The 24,592-nt window shown below is 44.4% G+C and overlaps 1 protein-coding gene and 1 long non-coding RNA gene across 2 annotated transcripts in view; one reads left to right on the forward strand and one right to left on the reverse strand.

Moving 5' to 3' along the window:
* The window catches only part of Zfhx3 (zinc finger homeobox 3), a 682,326-nt gene that overhangs the window by 168,912 nt on the left and 488,822 nt on the right, over positions 1–24,592 (forward strand). The gene's annotated exons all lie outside the window — the stretch shown is intronic.
* Positions 8,975–24,090, reverse strand: Gm39243. Its single transcript, XR_879159.2, has 3 exons — positions 23,768–24,090; positions 23,110–23,363; positions 8,975–9,073 (listed from the first exon to the last, which is right to left on the reverse strand). It is a non-coding gene; the product is annotated as a predicted gene, 39243 (long non-coding RNA).

Raw genomic sequence — 24,592 nt, forward strand, 5'->3', positions numbered from 1 at the left:
TTTAAAGGAGAACCTGCCGCTCCAGGAGTGTATGAATTCCCATGAGCTCTTACAACATCTAGAACATTTGTGTAGACTGTCCTCTATGTCCCGAGTGTCTGCTCTAACCCACTTTCATGGGTACGCAGGTACTCAGTACTCTGGGTGTTGGAGTTCTTAGAACAGGTAGGGTTTTGGTTTTTTGTTTGTTTTATTTTGTTTTTGTTTTTTAGTGGATATGTGGATGTGGATATGAATTCTGGTTTCATTACTATGGCTGTGAAAATAACTGAGACAAAACAACTTAGGAGAGAAAGATACACACAAACACAGAAGCTGAGGATCTAGGGAAATATGGATGCTCTGGCCCTTGAGCTTATAGGTAAACTGAGGTAAGGAAGGACATAAGATGTGATGGTATTGAGCCTCTTGGTCCTTTAGGAAAAACTGTGGATTGTGTTTCATTTGGGGAAGATCTGTTTGGCAGACAGTAGAAACAGAAAGAGGATGGTCTGACCATGAGAATGGGTACCTTGACATGTTTCTGGGGTGCCATCAAAAGTGACGAGGCTCTGAGAAAGAGTGGTGGATGCTTCGGTAAGAGAACGGAATGACAAGAAGGAATTTTTACTTTTGCTTGTATTTGCTTACTGTATGTCTCTGATGTGTGTGCATGTGTGCAAGTATGCATATGATACATTTGTGGTCAGTACTTGCCTTGGGTATCTGTACTTGCCTTCCATTTTGTTTTGAGCCAGGGTATCTCTTCTGTCGTTGTTTCCTCTTGCACCAAATATGCCAGGCTAACTGGCCCGGGGCTTTCTGGGGACTCATCTGTCCCTGCCTCTCATCTCGCTGTAAGAGCACTGGAATTGCCGACACGCATGGCAGCGCTGGCTTTACTGTATTCTGAGGATTTTAGCTGATATCCTCATGTTCGTATAGCTGGGCTTTACCCACTGAGCCACTTTCCCAGCCCAAACAGGAAATGTGAAGTTGTGGTTGTTGTGAATATGGTAAGAGCTGGTAACCACTGAGAGATGACAGAAAATGGATTCGGTGTCAGGGAGCTTGTGGTCTGAGAAGTATTGGAAAGTTGAATGAGATCACTGAGATCTTTGTGCAGCCCTTGATACTTGGTAGGGGCTTACTGAGTTCATTCTTTCCCTTGACCCCTGCCTTCCACTTTCTCTCCCAAGTCCACAGAACTCCACAGTACCGATGGGAACGCTGCTGTGGTCAGGCTACATCCTTCCTTCTCCCAGATGCACTGCTGCTGATAGCTAGGGGCAAAACTGGGCACCGAATGAGAAGAAAGGTATCTATGGTGTGTCGTTTGTAGAAAAGTGGCCTTTCTGTTTCAGAGCAATGGAAACCCTCTCAATGCTGGTGAGCCCGGCTATTGGAAAAAACTCAATGTTGAGATCTTGGGTACGCTTAAGGATGTAGCATAGATAGATGAAATTTAGGCAGAACAATTGCTATGGAAACCCTGCATTTGAGCCTTGTTGGGCAAGCAATGGTGGAGCAGCTATGGGGACTGATTGGCAAGTATGCTTGACCACCTTAGCCATGATGATCCTATCAGTCCCTTAGGTCCATCAGTTCGACAGAGAAAATCCTCTGTAGCTGAACTTGCTCCTTTGTGGTACTTGATGGATTCGGAAAAGTTACAAGCAGTCAGGATCAAGTCCTGTTACCTAATATTTTGTTTATTCATTTTTGTGTTTGTTTAACACATCATGATGTGTGTGTGTGTGTGTGTGTGTGTGTGTGTGTGTGTGTGTGTGTGTGTGTATTTGCGCGCAGAGCACCGGTGTATTCACCCATGCCTGTGCACCTCACCAGAGGTTGTCATCAGGTTTCTGCTTCTGTCACTCTTCATCTGATTTATGAAACAAGGCCTCTCATTGGACCTGTTGACCATCATTTAAGATAGTCTGGCTAGCCAGCCAGTCCCCAGAATCTTCCTATTGTATTTGGGCCCCCACCACATGTCCTGGATCCAAACTTGGGTCTTAACAAGCATTTTACCCATGGAGCCATTTCTCCAGCTCCAGCTCTTTAACCACTGCAGCCTCTCATCTCAGATCCATCCCTGCATTCGTTGAATTCAGCATTATAAAATCTCTGGAAATTTTGAAGTCACCGGGAGAGCTGTTTGTTTGTTTTTGATTGGGCCCTTTGTTTTATGTTTCTTTGTTCTTTGTTGGCAAGGCCTTGCGATTACAATTTGGTAAATATTAGTATCATTATTAGTGTTAACACCATAATAGTTTGACATTTTTTTCTTACAAGAATGGACCTTATTAAATTGGAGAAATGGTGTGCTTTATTTATTTCTTGGATTTCCTGAAAAATACACTTGGGCTATTGGAAGCCATGAGTTTGCTACCTAGTCCTTGATTTTATGCGTACTATTTAGATATACCCTTAATTGTTTTTAACTGTGTTTCGAAGAGAGCTGCTGAATTTAGTTAGATTGGTCAGGGAGTCTCATACACACACACACACACACACACACACACACACACTGGTGAGAAGCTAACAAACTCAAGAACAAAACGGGCCATTAACATTAGAGTTGAACAAAGGAACGTCTCATGTCAAGCAGATTGAGAAAGTGCTCGTTTTCTAAAAAGAAACAAGGAAAAGAGGGAAAGAGATCCTCTTAACCGGCTGAAAAGAAGATCACAAGACCAGGACCAGAAAAGGGGGGGGGGGGCACGACTCAAACTTGACCACCCAGAGGCCTCCCTTCCACTTGTGCCCGCTTCTGTTCCCAGGCTCTTGAGCCCCCAGCTCCTTGGTTCTAATCTCTCAGAGCACAAAAGCGAGAGACTGTGAGTAGCCACTCACAGGCCCTTTGAGGAGCGGACAGAACAATGGCCCCTCTGCCAGCCTTAGGAGCTATGGGGCGGGGCCAAGGGTGGGGCTAGCGGGGTGGGGGGTGAGGAAGCAGCCCTACAGGAAGGTCCCCACCTCCTTAACTTTCCAGGATGAAGTGGTCTCCTGGAGGCAAAGCTAGCATTTCATTCTAGCCGCTCGGTTCATTATTCAGTCTGTCCTCGGCATTTAGGCTTAGTTAATGTTTTCTTCCGTGGCTGCCCTTAAGCCCTCGCCATCCCATCAACCCTTAGAGCTCTGCTGTCTGAGCTCTGCCCCTACCTCCGTGAAAACTGCCTTCTCACAGGTCAGTTCCCTCGACAGCCTCTTCTCCCTTTTCATCCTAAGAGATTGCTCATCATGGAGAGGCATGGATATTACCGAGGACCGTCATGGCCTCCTGTTTCCTTAAACCCCCTTTTCGGACATTGAAGGCTGGTGTGATCCCACCATAGCTAACCTCCTGCTTCTTTCTCCTTCCACCTGAAGAGCTTAGCTCTGGTCTCCACCACTTTCTCGAGGCTCTCAGTTCATCTAGGCTCATTCCACATATACCACCCAGCCTCATCAGGAACTCTAGATGGACATACCACCCACTTGGCATGAGAACCCAGACCTTCTGCCTCTGGTTAGGAGGGGGAAGTGACCCCAGCCCTTCCCCTGTGTATCTTTTGTTTCCCACCTAGAGGGAGAACTTCCTGTGACCTCATGTCATGACTTTTGCTGCAGTGTTCTGCCTCTTGTGCTTGAAGCATCTCTGTGTGCCAACCCCTCTCCCATTCCCTTGCACAGTCGTTCTTGGTTTGAGGTTCCTGTTGTCCCTCTGGAAAGGCCAAATGCCATCTGACTTTTCCACACCTAGTACCTTCATGGCAGTGCCTGTTAAGCTCATTCTATATGCTACCATCAGCTTAGTATTGCCAAACTAATGCCATCATCAGGAGCCTAGTGAACATATTATAGGTTTTTAAACTTTCCATGTTAAAAATGCTTAGTAGATAAATATAGAGGGGAAAGGACAAACAGATGAGAGGAAAGAAAGTAGAGTGGAGAGGAAAGGAAGGGAAGGGGGGGAGAGGGGAAGAAGGATAGGGGAGGGGAAGGGGGAGGGGGAGGGAGGGGAGACGAGACGAGGCAAAGCCAGGTTTGCTTCCAGGTTTCTTGCTAACTTGGTTTCTAAGAATGAGTCCTTTTCTGCATGTCAGCTTTACCCTGTAGCAGCCCTGGCCACCGCTGCTCCTGAGCGCTGTCTCTACTGAGAACCCACCAACCCTGGTGAATTCTCATGTAGCCATCTTACCTAGCACTTCACAATATCAGTGCCCCATCATGGTTGTCTGTGGCTTTGACCTGTTTTGGGACTAACTAAACGTATGCCAGCCAAATGGACCCATGCAGTAGACTCTTAAATAGTAACCCAAATTTCTCTTGACCATGTAAAAAGTTTCACGAGAACTTTCAAGAAGGTCTAGTTGTTGAATACAGTTGAGAACAATGAGAGGAAAAATTGAAACTAATTTTCTGTGTATGTTACCAAGGAGCTTTTCAGCCTTTTTTGACTTCAGGAATCCTTCACATCGGCTGATGGGAAGGGTCCGTCCATATCTCCTGATTCTCTTTCTCAGGAAGAAACCACAGTTTAGGCTTCCTATGCTGTCTTTGCGATTTCCTTGATTCTAAACATCTTGGGTTCATGTCTTCTCCAATGTTGAATAAAGCATTATAGAGTTCCCCTGTCCCCCAAATATATTGTTTATTGCATCCAGTGATTTCTTAGGGATATATATAATAGCTCTAATTTCTCCAAAATTCTAAATCTCTCCCATCTGGTTTTAACATACAGGTTCTGATGTTGTTTTTGTTGGGTTTGGTTTGTGATACTGTAAATATCTCCTGACTAGGCCTTCCTTGGTAAAGGCCCTCAAGTCTGGCAGGCTCTGCATGTATTTCAGACTCCTTGAGTCTGAACCTATAGAATAGAACAAAACACAGACTGTCTAAGCCACTCACTAGAATGTACTGAGTTAAGCCTTAGCAAAAGAATCTCAGATTTTATTCTTTCCCTGTCTTTGTGTTTCTTCCACTGCATAATGCTACTGTTAGCCACCAAGTCACCAATGCTGTCCCTGTGTGACTCTGACTTTCCTCTCCTAGGTCAAGGCCATCAGTGTCTATCAAGGGTTCAATTATGGAAGTGTTCTTCAGATCTCAGATATGTATCATTGAATAGAAATGTCATGGCTGCAAATCGAGCCCAAATTGTTCTGAAATTTTCACATTGGCACACAATATTTAAGTCTCAAGTCACTATAGTGAAGCAAGACTTACACGTGAGTCCTTTGGATGTCCTACACCCGTAGTTTATGCTCTAATAGACTCTAGAATCTAGAGAAAGCACCAAGACCTTCGGTATCAATAGCACTGAAGTAATCTAGAGCAGTTTTCATCCTAGTCACAGCCCATGGGGAGACCATGGCACCCATGAGAACAACACAGGGGACAAACACTTCAAGCAGACCAGACCGTGGATTCTGTTGCATGAAGACAGAAGGAAATGGAGCACCAGGCAGAAGACCAGGGGTGTCTCAGCTCCAAGCAGTGCTCTTAGCCCACTGGGAGATGCTAGGTGTATTCTTTCTAATCATCTCTCTTGTGCATTTTCTGCAGTTTGGTACCTTTCTCTACTTCCTGCCTACAGTACATCCATAGTGCAGCAAGTAACTGATGAACTCCATGACCAGCAAGAAGAAATAAGAACATGGAAATCTGTTTGAACAAATCCAACGGGTGTGAGCAGGGTGGGACATACCTGGGACCCTGAGATTGATCGCCCTCTAGCCCTTCAGGAGAGACAAAGCGAGACAATAGACACACCCAGCAAGTCCATTGTCCTAGTGTCTGTCTTTAATTATCTCCCTCCACTTCCTCAAATCACATTCATAAATATTTAATAATGACCCAGCCTCTCCCCCAACCCCAGCGTTCACATACTCTTGGGCCCCTTTATGAAATGATCCTGTTAGCTGAACTTATCTCCAGCCTCCCACAAACTCATAAGCTCTTTCCTGTTCCAAGCCCATCGGCAGATTTCTACTGGGTCATGCATCTTAAAGGAGCCCCTTCAATAACAGCCATGGCAGCTCCCATCTATCAAACACTGACATTTGTCCCTGTCACACTTCCCACACAATACTCAAGGCAGTAGGTTCCTGACACATTTGTGAATCATTGTCCCGACCGCATTAGCCACTCACAAACATGCTTATGGCGTTGCCCTCTACCTTGGCTTGCCATCAATTGAATTCCCCCTTCATTGTCCCTATTTTGCAAAGCTTTAACTGGCATCACCCCCAATAACTAATTCCATTAAGTCACACAGGTTAGTTATGACGGACACTTCATTCACTACCTCTACTTGCCTTTCTCCTCTCCCAACTCCCTAGGCCACCCAGGCTATTTCCCTGGCCCATCAGTCGGAGGCTCAAAACTCTTTCTCTCCCCCCCCCTCCAGCCCCTGAATGTGGGGCTCCTTCCGCTCGTGAGTGCCTGCTTAGGGTGACCCTACTTGATCCCTGTTACATTCCTCTGGGCTTGTCAAAGGTTTGCATTGTGTCCCTGAGTAGCTGGAGCATGCCATGAGGAGTGAGCACGGCCCAGTCCTAATCAGGACAACCTCAGCCCCGTGAAAGATGAATAATAGCGACGGCTTCAGCCCATCGTCCCAGAAGAGCCCACTGAGGACGTTTGTTTTGGGATAATGAATATGGAAATTGGGATTCCATAATAAACTGCAAGCAGTCTTTCAACTCACTCGTGCCGAAAATTCACACTCGCCTTTCCTATAACTTGTCACTTGTGTTTTTATTGTTCGATATGTAAACAAGGCCGGGAAAGCCTTTGTTCCTTGATGCCTACTTAGATTTGCCCATTAATCCCAACCCCCCTCCCTTACCCACCAAGGCATGCAGGATTACACAAAGCAAAAGTCATTAATTTTTATCTCTGACTATCTGTGGGGTTTTTAATGTGGCCTGGCTTGCTTATGCACCACCAATTACATGTCATAAGTGCTTGTAGATGCTGGAGCGGTATCATGGGCTGATGAATCACTGCCTCCTCCGCTGATTAGTATGCAAGGGGCCCTGTTCCTCTTTGAGCAGCTGGCATGCCAATGAGGATCTGGCTCGGCCGGTCAAGGCATCTGGACATGAATTCAATATGGATTGCTTTAATTAAATGGCTAAGCGCACAAGATGCTAAGAAACAACTCCATCATTGAGGGGAAACTTGAAAATATAGTCGACACAAGCAAAGCTGGGTAGAAAGAGTGGGGAAAGCTTCCATCTGCACGGTTGGTCCGCTCTACCTAAAATCCTGGGGAACTCCTGAAGCTCTCCCTTGCAAAGTGCAAAGCGCTTGCTAAAAGCAGGGTGAATCGTGGAATCTGCGGTGTACCATCTGAGATGAGTCCCGTTCATCATCCTTAAATCTAGAAATCAAAACAGAAGAGTAAAAAAACCTCCTTTTCTGCCCTTTGGGAAAGGGTTTATTTAAATTATACACTTGTTCAGAAACTCAATAAAGCTGACTCTAAGCAAGAAGAGTCAATGTTAGCTGGCCAAGGAAGTTCACGTTCACCTCTCAACCACAGTTCTGGCAGATAATGAACTAACATGGGCATCGCAAGCATGAGGAAGCCAGAGAGGTGCATCTGTGTGCTGATTCACCATGGAGGAGAGGGGAAAGCAACATGGATTTGCACTTGGGAAGGGCTTTTGAACACATCACAAATATAAAGCATCTGTCAGCCTGGATTTGCTTTCAGCATCTCTCCTGTTGTTAGTAAAGGAACAAAAGTCATCTTTTCATACAGACTAGATAGTTTCTCATTACCCGCATTTTATACCCATGAGCATTTGTCTTTAGTAGTATTGCGAGTCTCCTCTTCTATACTCTGTTTTATGTATGTGGTTGATTGTGTTTCACCGTGCCCCAGGTCGGGTGACAACACTGTGGATTTAGACATATCAAAATTGTTATCCCAGGCTTTAAAAAGGCCAGCTATGTGGTCTGAAACCCTTTCTCTATATCTAAAACAAGGATAAGAATAATACCCAGGTCATCACCTTTTTGCAGTGACTTTGCAGATTGTAGTCAGAAGTAGGATGCAGTTTTACTGATGGAATACAGAGAATGCTGCTCTTGGAATTGGTAATGTTTACCTACATACTCCAGAAGACATGGAGGAAAGACATTTAAAGTGGGTTCCTATGTATTTACCACCTCTCCAAGCTTCTAGTTTGTACTCCTGATCAAATATCTAGTGTCATCCATTAACAGCAATATATACTAAAGATGAGTCTATGGTTATGTTTTTAATGTATTGTTAAGATGCCATTGTTTAAGAGACCCCGAAGCATTCCACCTTTACAAGTAAAATTTTAGCATATGGAGGTGACAAACCAGGCTCAGCATCCCAGATGGACTCTGTCCCTTTCCATAGGAGAGGAACCTTGATGCTGTGTCTATGCTCAGCCTATCCCTGAACAGTCTACTCTTTGGGGTCTTATAAATCTGGGAAGAACTAGAATATTCCATGCTAGCAAGAACGTTAGTTTCTAAGGGATAACAGACAGAAAAACATCTATCCATTCACACAAAACTCAGGTAAGCCACGTCTGAAAAATATGTAGAACAGCCCTGCTTATCCCTGATGAAGACCCTGTTCTGAGACTGTTCAACATTCGATGTGCCCACCCACTAGATCAAAGGTTGACATAAAGGTAGTGCTCTTGAACAGATAGGCAAGATCCTTGCTGAATCCTGCTGTTCTCTATTGAATTTTCAAGAAAGAAAAGTCCCAACTAGATTCTCCCTGGCTCATCATATATTCACCAGCCAGGTGCTACCTTTGGAAGGAAACATGTTGATATAAGCAACTGTCCCAGGAGAAGGGAAGAAAACCATGGGCCATTATTCTTTTCAAGTTGGCAGACCTGGGTCTCCTTCTGGAGCTGCTGGGACAAAGAAGAGGAAGCTGTTGTTTGTATATAGACTCTTGGAAGGAAGAGAATGTGTCTAAGGAACAAGTCACTTACCTGGTCTTCTGGGATAAGCAGTCACTTCAATAGTGGGAAGAACTTGGCAGCAGAAACAGTCCACCCAGGCCTTGAAATGAGCTGCAAGCTGTAGGCTACTTTTCTGTTTCCTAAAAAGATGAGAAGAACATAGGGAATACTCAGAGCTAGAGAGGAGGTGGGGAGCATAATCTTACTAGAGCATGGTTTCTAAAACAAACAAACAAAGAAAGAAACAAACAGCATCATTTAAGCATCAAGACTCAAGTTAAAAAGCAAAGTCTTGATCCTTCAGCATCAGGGAGAAATCTCGAAAGCAATGCCTGGAGAATCAGTTGCATGACATCAAATGCTTTATTTTGTAACATTTAGATAAGACCTTTGACAGAGCCTTTGCAGGGTGGGATAACTTCACTTCTTCCTGTGGGTGTTTAGAAGTCCCACTGTAGCTTGTTAGAACAATGAACATAAATTAGACACCATCTAAGATGCCATGTGTGTTTGGTTTATTGGTCAATCCGCTGCAGTTCAGGCGAGAGCTCTGGCTTTGGGTTTGTTAATGACTTCATTGAGATAGAGTGTGCATATCTCATTTGCCATGAAATATACCCAATTAGTGTATAATTCAGTGTTTTATCACAGAAATAGGTCTCTAGAATCTACATTGAAAATATTACTACCACACCCAAATAAAAACCTCGTCCTTAAAAAAAAAAGCAGATTTGTTTCTCTTCTTTTGTGTGAATGGGTGTTTTGTCTGCATGTGTGTCTGTGGACTGAATGTCTTGAGTGTCCACAGAGGCCAGAAGAGAGCGTTGAAACTCCTGGAACTGGGAACGGAGCATGCTAGTAACTAAACCTGAGTCTTCTTCAAGACTGACAAGTGCTCTTCACTGCTGAGCCATCTCTGCACAGCCCAAGTAGTAATCACTCCCCATTCTTCTCCCCAAGCCTATGGCAGTCAGCAACATGCGTGCTTTCTCTAGTCTATTCTGAGCCTGTCCCGTAAATAAAGCCAAATACAATATAGGCTTTTGTAACTGGTTGTGTTCACTTGACGTGATTTTTTTAAGGCTCTTCTGTGTTCAAGCACATAACAGGATCTCATTAATTCATAACTGCAAGATCAACCCTCTTGTCAAACCTCCCCTGGTGCTTCTATGGCTAACAAATGCCAACTTCTTAATATAACCATGAGGCTTTCGCAATGTGGTTCTGGGCCACCTCTTCAGCACCCTCTGCCCAAGGCCTCTGTGGTTCTGGAGCAAACAGCTAATTCTGGGACGCAGGCCCTTCTGTCTGTGTTGACCTTCCACCTAGCACTCCCCACATTTTCTTTCTAGGAAAATCCCTTCTCATCTTCCAATGTCCTTTTCCGATGTCCTGTCTCCTTTAAATGACTTCTCTTGATTCCTTGGGTATTCATAGTTCATATTATTTTATGATTGCTTTGTAGTGCATACATGTGATTGTATTGGAGAAGGCGGTTTACCTATGCATTTGTGCTCATGAATGTGAAAGGCCAAAGGTGATACCTAAATCATCTTCCATCTCTTTTTCATATTTTTTAATTGAAACAAGGACTCTCAGTCAAACCCATATCTGTTCAATATAGCTACTCTTGCTAGCCAGCTTTCTCTGGGGATCCACTATCCCCCTAGGGCTTGTATTACAAGCAAGCTACAGCACCAGTCAGGCATGTGTATTTCTATGGCTTCAAACGCCAGGCTTTATGCATGTGGAGTAATCACTTTAACTGCTGTATTAAAATGCTAAGGCATATCCCCAGCTCCTAGTTAAAATTTAATTTTATTATTTATCTATTTAATGTATCTAGATGTTTGGTCTCCATGTATGTCTGGGCACTGTGTACATGCCTACTGCCCATGGAGGCTAGAAGAAGGTGCCAGATTCCTTGGGACTGGAATTATAGATGGCTGTGAGCTACCATATAGTTCTGTGAATCAAGCCTAGCTCCTCTGGAAGAGAAACCAGTTCTCTTAACTGCTGAACCATCTCTCTAGATCACATTTTAATTAGAGTCCTTCTCTTACTGGGTCATGGCTGTTTGTCTGCACAACTGTCTCTGTACTTCTCACAACATATTTTAAGCAGTCTTAATATAAGCATTTTTAAGTACCCAGACCCTGATACACTGTCCATACCTATAAATGCTTATTGAATTCATAAACTAACAAGTTTGACGTATGTGATATCAAATTAACTATCCATTTCTCCCCACCTTCATGATACCATCCTAGACTGAAGTATCATGATGCAATTTTCCTGGCTTATTCCTGAGCCCATGTTTTTATGGGATTTCTTTTGTGGGTAGTTTTTTTTTTTCCATTCCATAATTCATTCTCCACAAGTAGCCAAAAAGGTTGAGAAAGAGACAAATGAATAATATGCATGAAAAAAATCAAATTCCAAAGTCACTATATACATATAAGACTTTTAATGTTTTAACTCTGTGCCTTTCTGAATCTGACTTTATAATATAAGTGACCAAATAAAGAGTGTGCATGTCCCTTGTGATAACCAGAATCACTCCAAGGTATCATGAAATGGGCTCAAAACTATGAGATGTGTGACTATCCTCTCTAAGTCAGTACCCCATAGTCAGAGCCCTTCCATTCTCCAGGGTATCTTCTCCAGAAACTCTGTAGTTCCGGCTTGCAGATGTGAAATCAGAGATTTCAGCCTCACTGTGTCCCACACCTCCTGAAGCCCTGCTGGATGTAAAGTTGACAATGGACTGGTGTCAGACCCGTCCTCAAGTCTGTGGAGGTTCCCATTACTGCACCTCCTCCGTGCCATGTAAGAGCTCCTAGGCTCGTGCCACTTGATGCTCTTTCCTTTGTAGAAACTACCATGTAATTTCCTTCTGTAGCAATTTTCCACAAAGCTGACCTTATTCTTCTGGTCCAAATTCTGACATCTTCTCATGACAAACGTTGTAAAGAGAGCTGTGAAACTGTCAGGATGCTTGCAATTAACATTTATGGTTCCTTAAGGAAGAAGCTGATGAAATCTGACTGCTTCTCTCTCTCTCACCTACTTTAAGAATCCATCCTTTGCCTTGAGGAAGTCTTCTTGCTTTGTTCTTCCTTCTCACAGCTTGTGGGCCATGCACACAAGCCCCAGTCTCTAAGGAGAAACAAAATCAACTCGGTCGGATCCTGTTCATTCCTTACAGTCTTGCAGTATTTCCTGGTAGTGTAGAGTGAGTTCAGATGTCTAGCCTGTGACCTCTGTGTGATTTGTCACTGTTCTGCCCTCTATTTTATCTCCATCCTTCTTCCCCAGCCCAAGCTAATCAAAGACTTCACACTGATCATTCCACCAGTCGTGAATCTTCCTCTGCTTCCAGACTTTCCATCAGTTACCATCAGCTTGCCTTCTCAAATGCCCTCACTTCAGGGAGCTTGTTTCTGCCAGCTACTCTAAGGGATCTTGCATTAGTGTGGGCAAATAAGGAAGTGCCACGCTAACAAGCCAATCATTGTAATGAATTAATGGGAAAGAACACTTGACCTTCTCTATTATTTTAGTGGAATTTTTTGGAACAAAATGCCACAGCATGGGAAACTTAGACGAAAGAAGTCGGTTTCTACACAGTTCTGAAGGCTGAAGTCCAATGTCAGCAGGTTTATGTTCTCCTAAGATCCATCTTCTCAGCTTACAAGTGACACTCTAACCTGTGTCCTCATGTGGTCTTTCTTCTGAGTCTGCACATCCATGGTTGTCTATTTGGGTGTCCAGGTCTTCTCCTTTTATAAGAACATTGTTCTAATTTTTTTTTAATAAAAATGTTTATTCCTTTAAAATGTTGTCTCCAAATAGAGTCACATTCTGAGGAGTGAGTTAAGGAGAGAGTCAGCTCAGTCCATAGCATAGCATCTCCATCACTCAAGAGTCTGCTGAGGCTCCAAGCAGTTTCTTTTGGTCATTTCTTCCACACTTTGTAATTCTTGCTCCTGGCATTTCTATATAAACCCACCTACACTGTTGCCATATCAGGGTCAGAGAACTTGGGGGGGGGGGTCCACTAAAAATTAAATACTCAGCCCACAGAAATGACATGGCTAACCCATTGCTCATTTCCTTGGATAATCAAATTGGAAACCACATTGTAGTTCAAGGTAGATACTGCTCTTAGGCATCTATAAGTTGAAGTGAATGCCTACCATTCTCAAAGCTCTGTTCAACAACAGAGCAGAAAACACTAGCATCCATTGATCCATCAAGATTAAGCCTCTTGGTCCCCAAGAACAGCACTGATAGTGAAAAAATTCAAGCCAATTAGATCCGGCCTGGCTAATCTTAGTCCTTGGCAGCCACTCTAGGTGTCACACATGTGATAAATGTATCCATACTGGAACACTGGACACAATCACCCTGGGTCTCTACCAGCCTGAATTTCCTATGTCATACACATGAACTCCTGCTGAAAGATTTCTTAAAACTGGGAGACCAGACCTCCCATGGGAAGATTCAGTGACACTCAAAGAGCCTTCATTTGTCCAAACTCTTGACTCCAGATGGGTCCAGCATCTTTGCTAACTGTAGATGAGGGAGGTCATCTAGGACTTATTTCCTAACTGATTGACAACTACTTGGTCTTTCTGGGTCTTCTCTGGTTTTAGAGGTAAGAGATGCCCCTCCCTCTTCCTGCTCTCTTATTTTCTAACTCCCTATATTAGCCTCTTCCTTTATTTCATTCTTTTTTTTATTGGATATTTTATTTATTTACATTTCAACTGTTATCCCCCTTCCTGGTTTCTCCTCTGGAAACCCCATGTTCCCTCATACACCCACCTACTTCCACCTCACCACCTTAGCATTCCCTTACACTGGGGCATCCAGCCTTCACAGGACCAAGGCCCTACCCTCCCATTGATGCCAGATAAGGCCATTCTCTGCTGCATATACATCTGGAGCCATGGGTCCTCTTTGGTTGGTGGTTTAATCCCTGAGAACTCTGGAGGATCTGGTTGATTGATATTGTTTTTCTTCCTGTGGAGTTGCAAACTCTTTCAGCTCCTCTAGTCCTTGTCTTAACTCTTCCATTGGGGTCCCCATGTTCAATCTGATGAGTGGTTGGTTGTGTGCATCTGCCTCTGTACCTGACTCTGTCTGGTTCTGGCAGAGTCTCTCAGGAGACAGCTCTCAGGCTCCTGTCAGCAAGCACTTCTTGGCATCCACAATAGTGTCTAGGTTTGACGTTTGCAGGTGGGATGGATCCCCAGGTGGGACAGTCCTTGGATGGCCTTTCCTTCAGTCTCTGCTTCACTTTTTGTCCCTTATTTCCTTTAGACAGGAGAAATTCTGGGTTAAAATTTTGAAGATGAGTGGGTGGCCAAATCCCTCAAGTGGGGGCCTTGCCTAACCTCTGGATATGGTCTCTACAGGTTCTCTATCCCCTTTGTTGGGTATTTTAGCTAATGTCATCCCCATTGGGTCCTGGGAGCCTTTTGCTCTTCTGGCATCTGGGACTTTCTCTCCTAACCTAGGGGATTCTATACCTGACTTTACCATTTACTCAAAGAGCCTTTATCTATCTTTATTATCCTTATTGTCCTCATTATTAATCTTTATCTCCTCTACATCTTGGCCAAATCCTGAGCAGATCTACTCAGACTGCTTCTGTTTCTCTCTTGTCTTTTCCTGCCCTGCCTTCTGCTCCCTAGTCCTGCTGAAGGCTAGCACCAGCCACTTCTGTGGTCCTTCACTCCTGGAAAAGCCATCCTTCCCCAGCTTCAGGGGTCCATAGTTTTGGTTTATCTTCTTCTCTAGAACAGGCCTTCCTGCCAGATGCTCTGGAATGAGACTGGAAGTTCAAAGTTCAAACTAAATAGTTCTCCTTGGTATTTTATAAGCAAGGTTAGTGCCTCTTCTTGCTCACTCTGTATCCCTCACTACCGTGAATACCCTTCCCATTTGTCTTGGGGTGCCCTGGTTCTTCCTGACTCTACAAAATAAAATTCTTCCCATTATCTCGTTATGGCCACTCCCAGCTACTGTGATCACTCTTATTTTGATCCTAGGATATCTAGACTATGGGTTGGTACAGTGTACCAAGGGTTAGATATCAAATATTTCAAGTAAACTGTATAATCTATCTTCCGACTTGCCATCTCATATGCCCCAGTGTCGTATAGCTTGTTGTGGGAAGAAAGCATTCACAGATGGGGTGTTAGCAAATGCAAAACAAAACAAAACAAAAATGCATAGTTGTGTTTCAATAAAGCTTTATTTGCAAAGTGTAACTACCAGTCTACTTTGGGCCCAGAGACCATCTGATCTAGATGATTTGGACACCTAGTTTTCTAAATACTTTTCCTTTCAGATATAGCTTTCTTATTTCCCAGCTAAATTACAAACTGTCTAGCAGAAAGAAAAAAATCTTTTGTAGTTCTTAATACATTTAGTGAGATTCTATGGATATGAATAGAGATGCCCAGCAAAAGGATGGATCTATCTACACGCATGGGTTTTTTATGGCCTATATGGCTTGAATATAATATGTCTCCCAAGCTCATGTCTTAAATGCTTATTTTTTTTAAGGAGGTCATAGGCACTTCAGGAAGTAGAGCATCACTGAAGGAAGTAGGTTAATAGGATAGATCTCTAACTGTCTATTATCCTAGCAACTTCCTGATGCTTTCTCGGTGTTCTGTTGGGCATGAAGTGAAAAGCAAGAAGAGGCACTAACCTTGCTTATAACATAATATAATCTTATAATATAATCTTCTCCTCACCCCCATTGCCATGATGCTTTGCCCAAGTACACTGGGTCAAGCAACCATGGGCTGAGCTCTCTGAAACCATAATCCAAATAAATCTCCCCCCTCTCAACTTGCTTCTGTAAGGCACGTTGTCACAGTGGCGCGAAAGGAACGCTTACGTGGTCTGTGAAGCTGGATGCTGAATGGCCGGAGCCGCCAGCAGGAGCCTTGGCGTGTAAGCAGTTCAGTGCTCCCTGCTTTGTTTGTCCTAAGTACATCCAAAGCCCAAGGCTGCTGGAGAGGACCAGAGTATTAATGCAACTCTGCACACACCAAAGCCGGTATTCCTGTTTTCTTAACAGTGATAACCAAACATGCTTTTCCAAACTTCCTGCTCCGGTCTCCATAGCACAAGGCAGCACCTATCTGTCATCATCCTATCTGACAGAACCACATGCTATGACACACCCCATAACTCTTCTCTTAGGTCCCTTTTAAACGGGAGAGTTTACTTGAACCAAGATGACTCACGTAAAAAGTATGTAAAACTGTATCCTAAGCTGTCAAAACCACGCAAGGGGATTCTCGTACCTTCTCTCTCATTAGGTGGTTCCATCTGCCTCATGTCTGTATTATGTCTGCCAGGCTGCTGGACCAGGCAGACAAGGACACACCCTTTGCTCTGTCTGTGAGTTATGTGTGGGGCTCATGGTGCCTCCTTATCCAGTGATGTGACGTCAGATCAAACAGAGGGAAGTAAATGAATATGAGCCTGGATTTGATGCCTCTTGGTAGGGAAATCATAAATTTTCTCTGACCTCTACCTCTGGTTTTTTGGGGGTTTTGTTGTTGTTGTTGTTGTTGTTGTTGTTGTTGTTGTTGTTTTTGTTTTGTTTGGTTTTTTTTTTTGATGTGCTTCATGATTCTGCCCACCTTGTACTTATATTGGTCCTCAAGAGAGAATATGCATGTGGCTCTCATGGAGATCTGACACACACCAGAAGTGTGCCTTATGTCTCACTCAAGCTCTATTTCTGTCTCTGTCTCTCTATCTCTGTCTCTGTCTCTGTCTGTCTGTCTGTCTCTCTCTTTGGAGTTTACCACACTTAGAAGAAGCTTGCTCATCATTTCAGGGAGAAAGATAAAGCTGGTATTTTTGTCAGTATTCAAAACATAAAACAAAAGGAAAATTAAAAAAAAAAGTCAAGTTGAGCTCTATCCCAGATGTGCCTTTTTGGCAGCATTTAGGGAACAAGGTTCTAGAATGAGTTTATCTAAGCTGTGTCCTACCCTTGGTTCTCCTAAGACAGTTGAAGAGGCCGCTGGTCTATTGTTCAAGAACTTATCGTATGAAGACTTGCTTTAGTTATTGTTGAAGTTACAATAAAAACCAGCAGTGCCTGCCATGCACTGCCTGGGTCTACATGGACTGTCAATAATTAATAGAATATTTATGCCTTGGATTAAGGGAATGCCCTTTCCATTGTAACCTCAATCCCCCAACAATCCAAGGAGGTGAGCTAATTCTATGCCCCAACATTTCAAGTCAGAACACTGCCACTCAGGAAGGTGACCCAGCTGGCCAGTGGCAAGGTCAGTCTTTGCTGTGAGTCCAAGCTCTCAAACCTTGAGCTACCCTGGCCCCTTCATGGTGGGATTGATTTACAGAGTCACAAAGACACCAAAGCCTTTTATGGATTCCTATCAACTACCAGGAAGCAATGGCTTGAGCCTGTGACTCAGGAATAGTGTGGAGTTAGGAGTGGAAGGAAGACATTCATGAGTGGTCTCCAGCTTGTTTCTCCATCCTGCTGCCTCAGCCCTTTTGGGAGTTCAGGGTCCTCTGCCATTCTTCAGGACAGCTGAAAAACAGCTTCTGTGTATCTAGATCCTTGGCATAATGTAGGTACCAATTCGGAAGTAGATGTCAAGACGCGCTCTCTGTCTTCTTAGGCAGTTGCCATCAGAATACCTGGAAATGCTAATCTCATATTCTGCCATGTCTTCTACCTTGAGGATGTGTGACTTGGGAAGGCTCCCCTTCACGTTATGTCAATGAGATAGTCAAGCATAGTAAAGCCAGCCATGGAGAGATGGTAAGGGGGATCAGGATGAGTTGTGGGGGAGAAGGAACTACAGGCATGCAAGCATCCCAGAGATGGTTTGTGATATTGTCTGGACCACACCATGGGAAGATATGCCCTTGTAATCCCTACATGCTTCTCATGTACACCACAGCAGTACTTGCTAAATGCTGGGGGAAATGGCAGTATGGGTAATAAGAAGGACTATTGGGGGGTAATATCTATAAAATTATTACCACCCTCTCAACGTCAGTAGGAGGAAAAATTGTCACTGTGTCCAAGGGAACATGAATCCATATTTCCTCGGGTGACACTCCCTGCCAGCTCTCTTGTGATAGGACGTGGATGTGCGGCTGTCGGCAGACTTTTATATTTAATGAATAAATGCTATGTAATTTGCCACCCTCGTCGTTATGAGCGTGTTTTATTTAAGTGGCAATCGCTCCGCTATTCGTTGGAGCAGCCCATGGGTTGGGTGGGTTTAGTTTACCATGGATGTTGCAAACAGCAAAGGTATATAACAGGCTCATTTGGAACATGTTTTTTAAATAAGGGGTCATTAGCCTGATGGGCCAATTTGGACAATGGATTCTGCAGCAAAGCAAACTCATTGTCCATCTTCTGCATCCCAGGCCCTCGATTGAGATACAGAGCTGAGGATCTTTCTTTTCATAGTTATTGTATCCCTGTGATTTCCCCCCAGACCTCCAACCTTTTCCTCCTCCTCCCTGACTCCCTCATTTGTACTGGATGCTAGTCTCTGTCCAGGGCTCTCTGGAGATAAAGACTTGCTTTAGCATACAGCACACTCTCCTTAATGCAACCGAGTTCACTCTCATCATTTTAATAGTGGACCTAAGGTATGTTGCCATGTGAACAAGCCATCACGTCACCATAGCAACCAGCCAGATTGCAGCACACCAGTCTAAGGACTGGACCTTCCTCCCCCCGCCCCCCCCCCCCGTGTCTCTCTGTCTCTCTCCCTCTCTCTTTTCCTTGCCTGTGCTCTTTCTTTTGTTAAATTTGCTGAAGTGCTCACAATTCAGTCAGCTTTTTCAAGCGGGGTTCCGTTTAAACCTGTAAATTGTTGTATAAACAGAAAGGCCAGTGTGGCACTAGGCTTACTTTCAAAGATGACTCGATGGGGACTTTGAATGTGGGGCCCACCCCCACTCTCTGCCATGCCTTATAGTTTGATCAAAAAAGAGACGATCACACATATTGGTGGCATTTGGACTTAACCCACCCTCCGCCCCTGAGTTTCTTCTTAGCTTTCCCCAGCGGGACTTGTGACTCTCCCATCCAGGCCCGGTGACCACAGCTAGCCCTTGACGCTGCTCAGAAGCCCTTGACAGTTCCTGAGCTCTGTAGGACCTGAATTAGACCCAATTAAAGATGTGGATTCTCCGTTCCCATTCCCTATTGCCAAGTAACCCGTGCCGGTTCTCATTCCAACCTCGTGGGGAGAGCAGGGATGTTGAAAGGGTGGATGATAAAGGGACGTGTACCACGTCTGCCTGCCCATATTCATCAATTTTGCTTGGCCTTTGATGCTCCTAACCTTCTCATCTTTGTTCGGGGAAGCAGAAAGCATCATTCTTCCAGGCTCTCACATCTTTTCCCATTTGATTCCCTGCTCGCTTGCACATGGTACATCTATTACCTGCCCCAGTCCTAGCATAACCCCGTCCCCACCCTCTGAAACTCCCCCCCACCCCCCGCTTTTTCAGTGCCTTGCCCTGCCAGACATTGATTGCTGAGTAGTCTTACAAGTGTGTTGGCCAGTCAGGCTATGTGTGGGCACCACTGCAGGCTCAGCTGCAGGCAATCACAGGGTGGGGTGAGCTGCCCTCCATGAGCAAGAAGGACCAGTTGGCCGCAGCTTGGTGCATAAAATTACAGCAAACAAGCTTCAAATAACGAAGGACACTTTCATAATTGATTTATGCAGGACGCTGAAAGTTCTATTACCTTTTGTTTAGCTCAGGGGGCCTGACTCCACGCAATCCATTGCTGAAACTAATTACAAGATATAATTAAACTGTGACACAAAGATATTATACCGTTAGTTTACTAATGACACCGCGAAGCTGTACCACCAGCACAGGACAGTGATTACGCTTCATTTATTATTTATCCTTTTGCTAAATGAGACGCTGACATTTTCAAAAATTACTTTGAGGTTTCTTAATTGTCGGCAGCAGGATGGACGAGGAGGAGTTTGCCTTTCCTCTTAGTTACTCATCCAAACCTCAGAAGTATTATTAGCCAAAAAGGAGAGAGAGAGAGAGAGAGAGAGAGAGAGAGAGAGAGAGAGAGAGAGGAAGAAGAAGAAGAAGAAGAAGAAGAAGAAGAAGAAGAAGAAGAAGAAGAAGAAGAAGAAGAAGAAGAAGAAGAAGAGAAGGAGGAGGAGGAGGAGGAGGAGGAGGAGGAGGAGGAGGAGGAGGAGGACCTGTCATCCAATAGTAATAAGGAAAGCTTAATTGCATCTTTGGACATTTTTTAATTCTTACCAACAGTGTTTAGCAGTGGATGGGGGCGGGGGTGGGTAGGGGCAGCTGACCAAGGGTTTAGGTCTAAGGGAGAGGTGCTGTATCATAGATTAAAGGTGACTCATCCTATTATCCGGACAAGTGCTGGTATCCATGGAGAGGTTTCTGAAGAGACTGGGCCTCGAGGACTGAGAGGAAGCTGACCCCACAGTCCTAGCTTTTCCCAGAAGCCTGTTCCAACAGGCAGAAGGCTGGGAGCGCTCTGATAGTGTAACATGATTGGATGATCTTACCACGTTCCCCAAACAAACTACTGCTTAGCATTGCCAATGTAGAAACTTATGCATACGAGACCCATTGAATCTACTTATGGACAGGACCTGGGTTAATACGTGCCTCCTGTTTGACCTGTTTTAAAAAGCATCTTCCACAGATATCAGGGTTTCCTGTGAGGGCGGCTCCCTACGGATGAGCTCGCCTGCCTGGGAAAACAGCCTTGCTTCTCTCCTCAATTGTCAATATTGCTTGGTCAGCCCAGCTGCAAGGGCTCTAGAAAAAAAACCAGGAGTGGAGATTCCTGCCAGCAGCTTCAGGACTGGGCTTCTCTGGGTCCGTTTATTTACTGTCCCCTCCATTTCCACGCAGGAGCCTCCCTTTATCGCCCCTCGCATTTATCAAATTCTCGGAACAATAAAAGATTAATTTACTTGCCGCCATTTGATGAGTTTTTGATGCTACAAATGTGCGTGCGCAAGAGTGGCCCTCCTTAGGGCTCATCTGGGTCAGGCTTCCTACAAGGTACCGCTGGCCCCGAATGGCCACTAACCTCTCCGTAACCCCAGTGGCGATGCAATCACAGCAACTGCTGGTCGGCTTGAGACGGGGGTTTAATTTCTTCAGAGTATAATGGCATCCGGCATCTATAATTATGCTATTTTCTCTCCTGTGCTGATTAGATACGGTCTACCCAGAGAGCTAAATGATGAATATTTGACTGGAGTGTGTTGAGCCAATAGCTGGTAAAATAGCCACAACAAATAAACTTGGATGGGAGGGAGGGGCTCAGCAATGGCTATGGCTCTGCCAGGTGACATTAGCTGGTAAGACTGGAATGAATTCAAGATTAATATCGGAGCCAGACATTATCTCCCCCCCCCCCGCCCCGCCCCCGCTGCCTCACTGTAAACTCCTGTTTAAAAGGAAGGCAAGAATGAAACCCAGAAATCTCAGCTTGGAAACTTAGCTTCAGCAGTCATCATTCAGCCAGCCAGACTTTCTCCACCTGTGTCAAGATCATGGCTGGGTATTATTTCCAGAACCATCTCTGCTTCCCAAGTGTCACCTAGCTTTCAGCTGAGAAGTTAAATTCAGCATTATTCTGCAGCTTGTGTATGTATGTGTCTGTGTCTCTGTGCATGTGTGCTTGTGCGTGTGTGTGTTTGTGTGTGTACATATCTGTGTTAGTGTCTGTGTGTGCCTATGTGTGTGTGTTTGTGTATCTATGTGTGTATGTGTATGTGTGTGTGTGCACATGCACCCTGTATGTGTCTGTGTCTCTGTGTATGTACGTATCTGTGTCAGTGTCTGTGTCTATGTTTGTGTGTCTGTGTGTATGTATGTTTGTGTATCTATATGTGCATGTGTCTGTATATATTTGTATGTCTGTAGGCGTGTGCATGTGTGTGTGTGTGTGTGTGTGTGTGTGTGTGTGTGTATGCACTTGCACCCATGTGTATGTGTGTGTGGATTTCATGATATGGTCTGGGTAGCCTGGTGACGCTATCTTCACTCTGGATAGGCTAAGAACCCAGTAGCTATTCCATACATGAGTCTGGAGGCCTCAGTCCCAGTCTGAGGCTAAAGGCTTGAGGGTTTCCTGGTCTGCAGTCCATGTTGGAAATTTAAAGCTCAGAAGCAGTGAGAGAACCTAGCAACAGTGGTAACTTTCCAACAACATGGCGGGCAATGAAGCAATTCCTCCTTTTGTCTGGGCGGCCACTAGGAGGCACTGCTCATGTTTAAGGTGGATCATCCCTCTTGGAAGAACCTGAGTAAGAAAATGAGGATGGACCTTGAGCACATGGCCAAGAGAAGCTCACCCAGACCACACTTGTGGAAGATAGCAAGACTCTGTTGGCAGGTAACAGGGTCTCTATCTGGTTATTAATAGTCGGGTTACAACAGCTCAGAACATGCCCAGCGAAGAGCCAACAGCTTGTTAATAAAATCTGATGTCTCAGCGTTGTTTACCCATAATATTACTACAACCAAAAATCTACCCTGGATGTGCCCAGTGGCTTATGTCTTAGGTGATTCTAGATCCAGTCAAAGAAACAACCAAGATGACCCATCACACTCCCATAACAAGCATTCTTGGTCCATCTTTCCATATGACCTAACATTCTTTTGCTGAAAACTAACAGACCGTGTGCTAACAGACCAAGAGTTTCCACAAACCTGAAGGCTGGGCTCCTCTAGATGATTCTGGGGTATAGAACAGACTTCTCCACTTTGCTGTGACCCACCCTCCTACTGTTTCCATGAGTACATCTGAAAAGCACCTTCATTGTGTCTGTCATTTGTTCTATGACTATAAAAACTCCGTTCAAGTATTAGTACATCAGCTCATGGTATTTGGTTAGCTTAAATCTGTGTTCCCAGGCAATGGTCAGTAATAGTTGACTCCAGAATAAACCCTCTTTTATTTGAACTTTGAGATGATAACCATCTTGGTATCAACAGATATAAACAGTCAAGGATGTAGGGTGAAGGACCAGATGCAGGGAGGCAGAAATGGAGGGGGCAGAATTCACAAAAGGAAGCTAAGAATGTCTATAAGGAAAGTCTAGTGGCCTCTCACCTTCAGATAGCATTGTTTAGAATCCTGGTTTGTTTGGTTTTTTCTCCACATTTGGGTTGGTTGTCCTCAATGATTTGAGCTGATTGTGGGGTCCAATGGCATGATGTCAGTCTGGAGAAGACAGCTTTGTAATGAAGAGCACTTGCCACCCTTCCACAGTAGCCTGGGGTTGGTTCTTACCGCCTACAGACTCACAACTGCCAATAACTAGCGTTCCAAGGTATCCAACTCCCTCCTCTGGACTCTGTTGGTTCCTGCATACAAGTGTGCATGTACACTCACATGAGTACACACCACACAGATAAAAATGAAAATAATTATTTTTTTAAAGGAAGAAACAAGTTTACGAAGAAAATTGCCCTTGCATGCAAGACCTGCTGCTGCCTTTGATAGTGTACTTTGCCACCTCATGCTCCTGAGTTCCATTTGTTTGTTTGCTTGTTTGTTTTGTTTTATTTTATTTAGCTCTTGGCATTTACCTTCTTGGTGGCAAAATGTTGAAGAAAAGAGAATTTGTGAAAGCCTCTCACAGGGAACTGGCTGGCATAGAACAGCCGCTGGCAACCCTCACTTAGAGCTCAGACGGTGCTAGCTACACCGCTTAAGCCGGGCATGTGGATGGTAGATGAAATCATAGAGGAGACTGTGTCTCACTTACCCTTGACTTTGAAGCTGTGCATCTTCTTCAGGGGCAACACCTTCTTCCCCCTTGCAATTCCCAGGGGTTCGGCAAATGGATTTAAAAGCTTCTCCTGCAGCAAACCATAAACAGGAAGCAGAGTGGGCAGTGACAGACACCTCCTAGGGAAATGATCTTTGAGCATATGTTAATGCATACAAAGAAAACACTCTTTCCTTAGGCAGCTTGCCTTTGGTAGGCTTTTACCTTCCTTCCCCTCTTTTGCTAACTGAGTTGTTTTCTTTCTTCTTTGCTGCAGAAGCCTCCTACAATAAAACCATTGTGTTTGTGCTTGCGTTTCAGTGCCTCCCCCCCACCCACCCAATACCTGGTACTGCAGTGTGTGTGTGTGTGTGTGTGTGTGTGTGTGTGTGTGTTTCTTTTATCTACATTGTCATTTGATTTGGAGACTATGTGATAGATGAACCACCAAAAGAGAAGATTCCTTGGATGGGCCAACGAGACAGCGGGATTCACAGAAGTCAGGCAGGCAAAGGTGAAATTCAGGGAATATCAAGAGGATTTTCCTTTCCAGCCTGTGAAAGGTCTAATAGCCTTACAGGCAGGAACTGAACCATAGGAACTGCTAAAATCAGGGCAAGACTTCAAAGGTTTGGAAAAAAAAAAAAAAAACAAACTACGCATAGGTTTTGGGTTTTTTTTTTTTTTTCTTTTTCTAACCAGACAGGAAAAGCCAAGGAGAAATTCCATGTTGTTGAATTATTTTAAACATTCTCTATTTGAAGACCAAGTTACCCCATGAGGGCTGAGGGTAGGGTAGCAAGAGAGTTGCCTCTCACTTAC

Source organism: Mus musculus, chromosome 8 (genome assembly GCF_000001635.26).
Source record: "Mus musculus strain C57BL/6J chromosome 8, GRCm38.p6 C57BL/6J".
Taxonomy (NCBI): domain Eukaryota; kingdom Metazoa; phylum Chordata; class Mammalia; order Rodentia; family Muridae; genus Mus; species Mus musculus.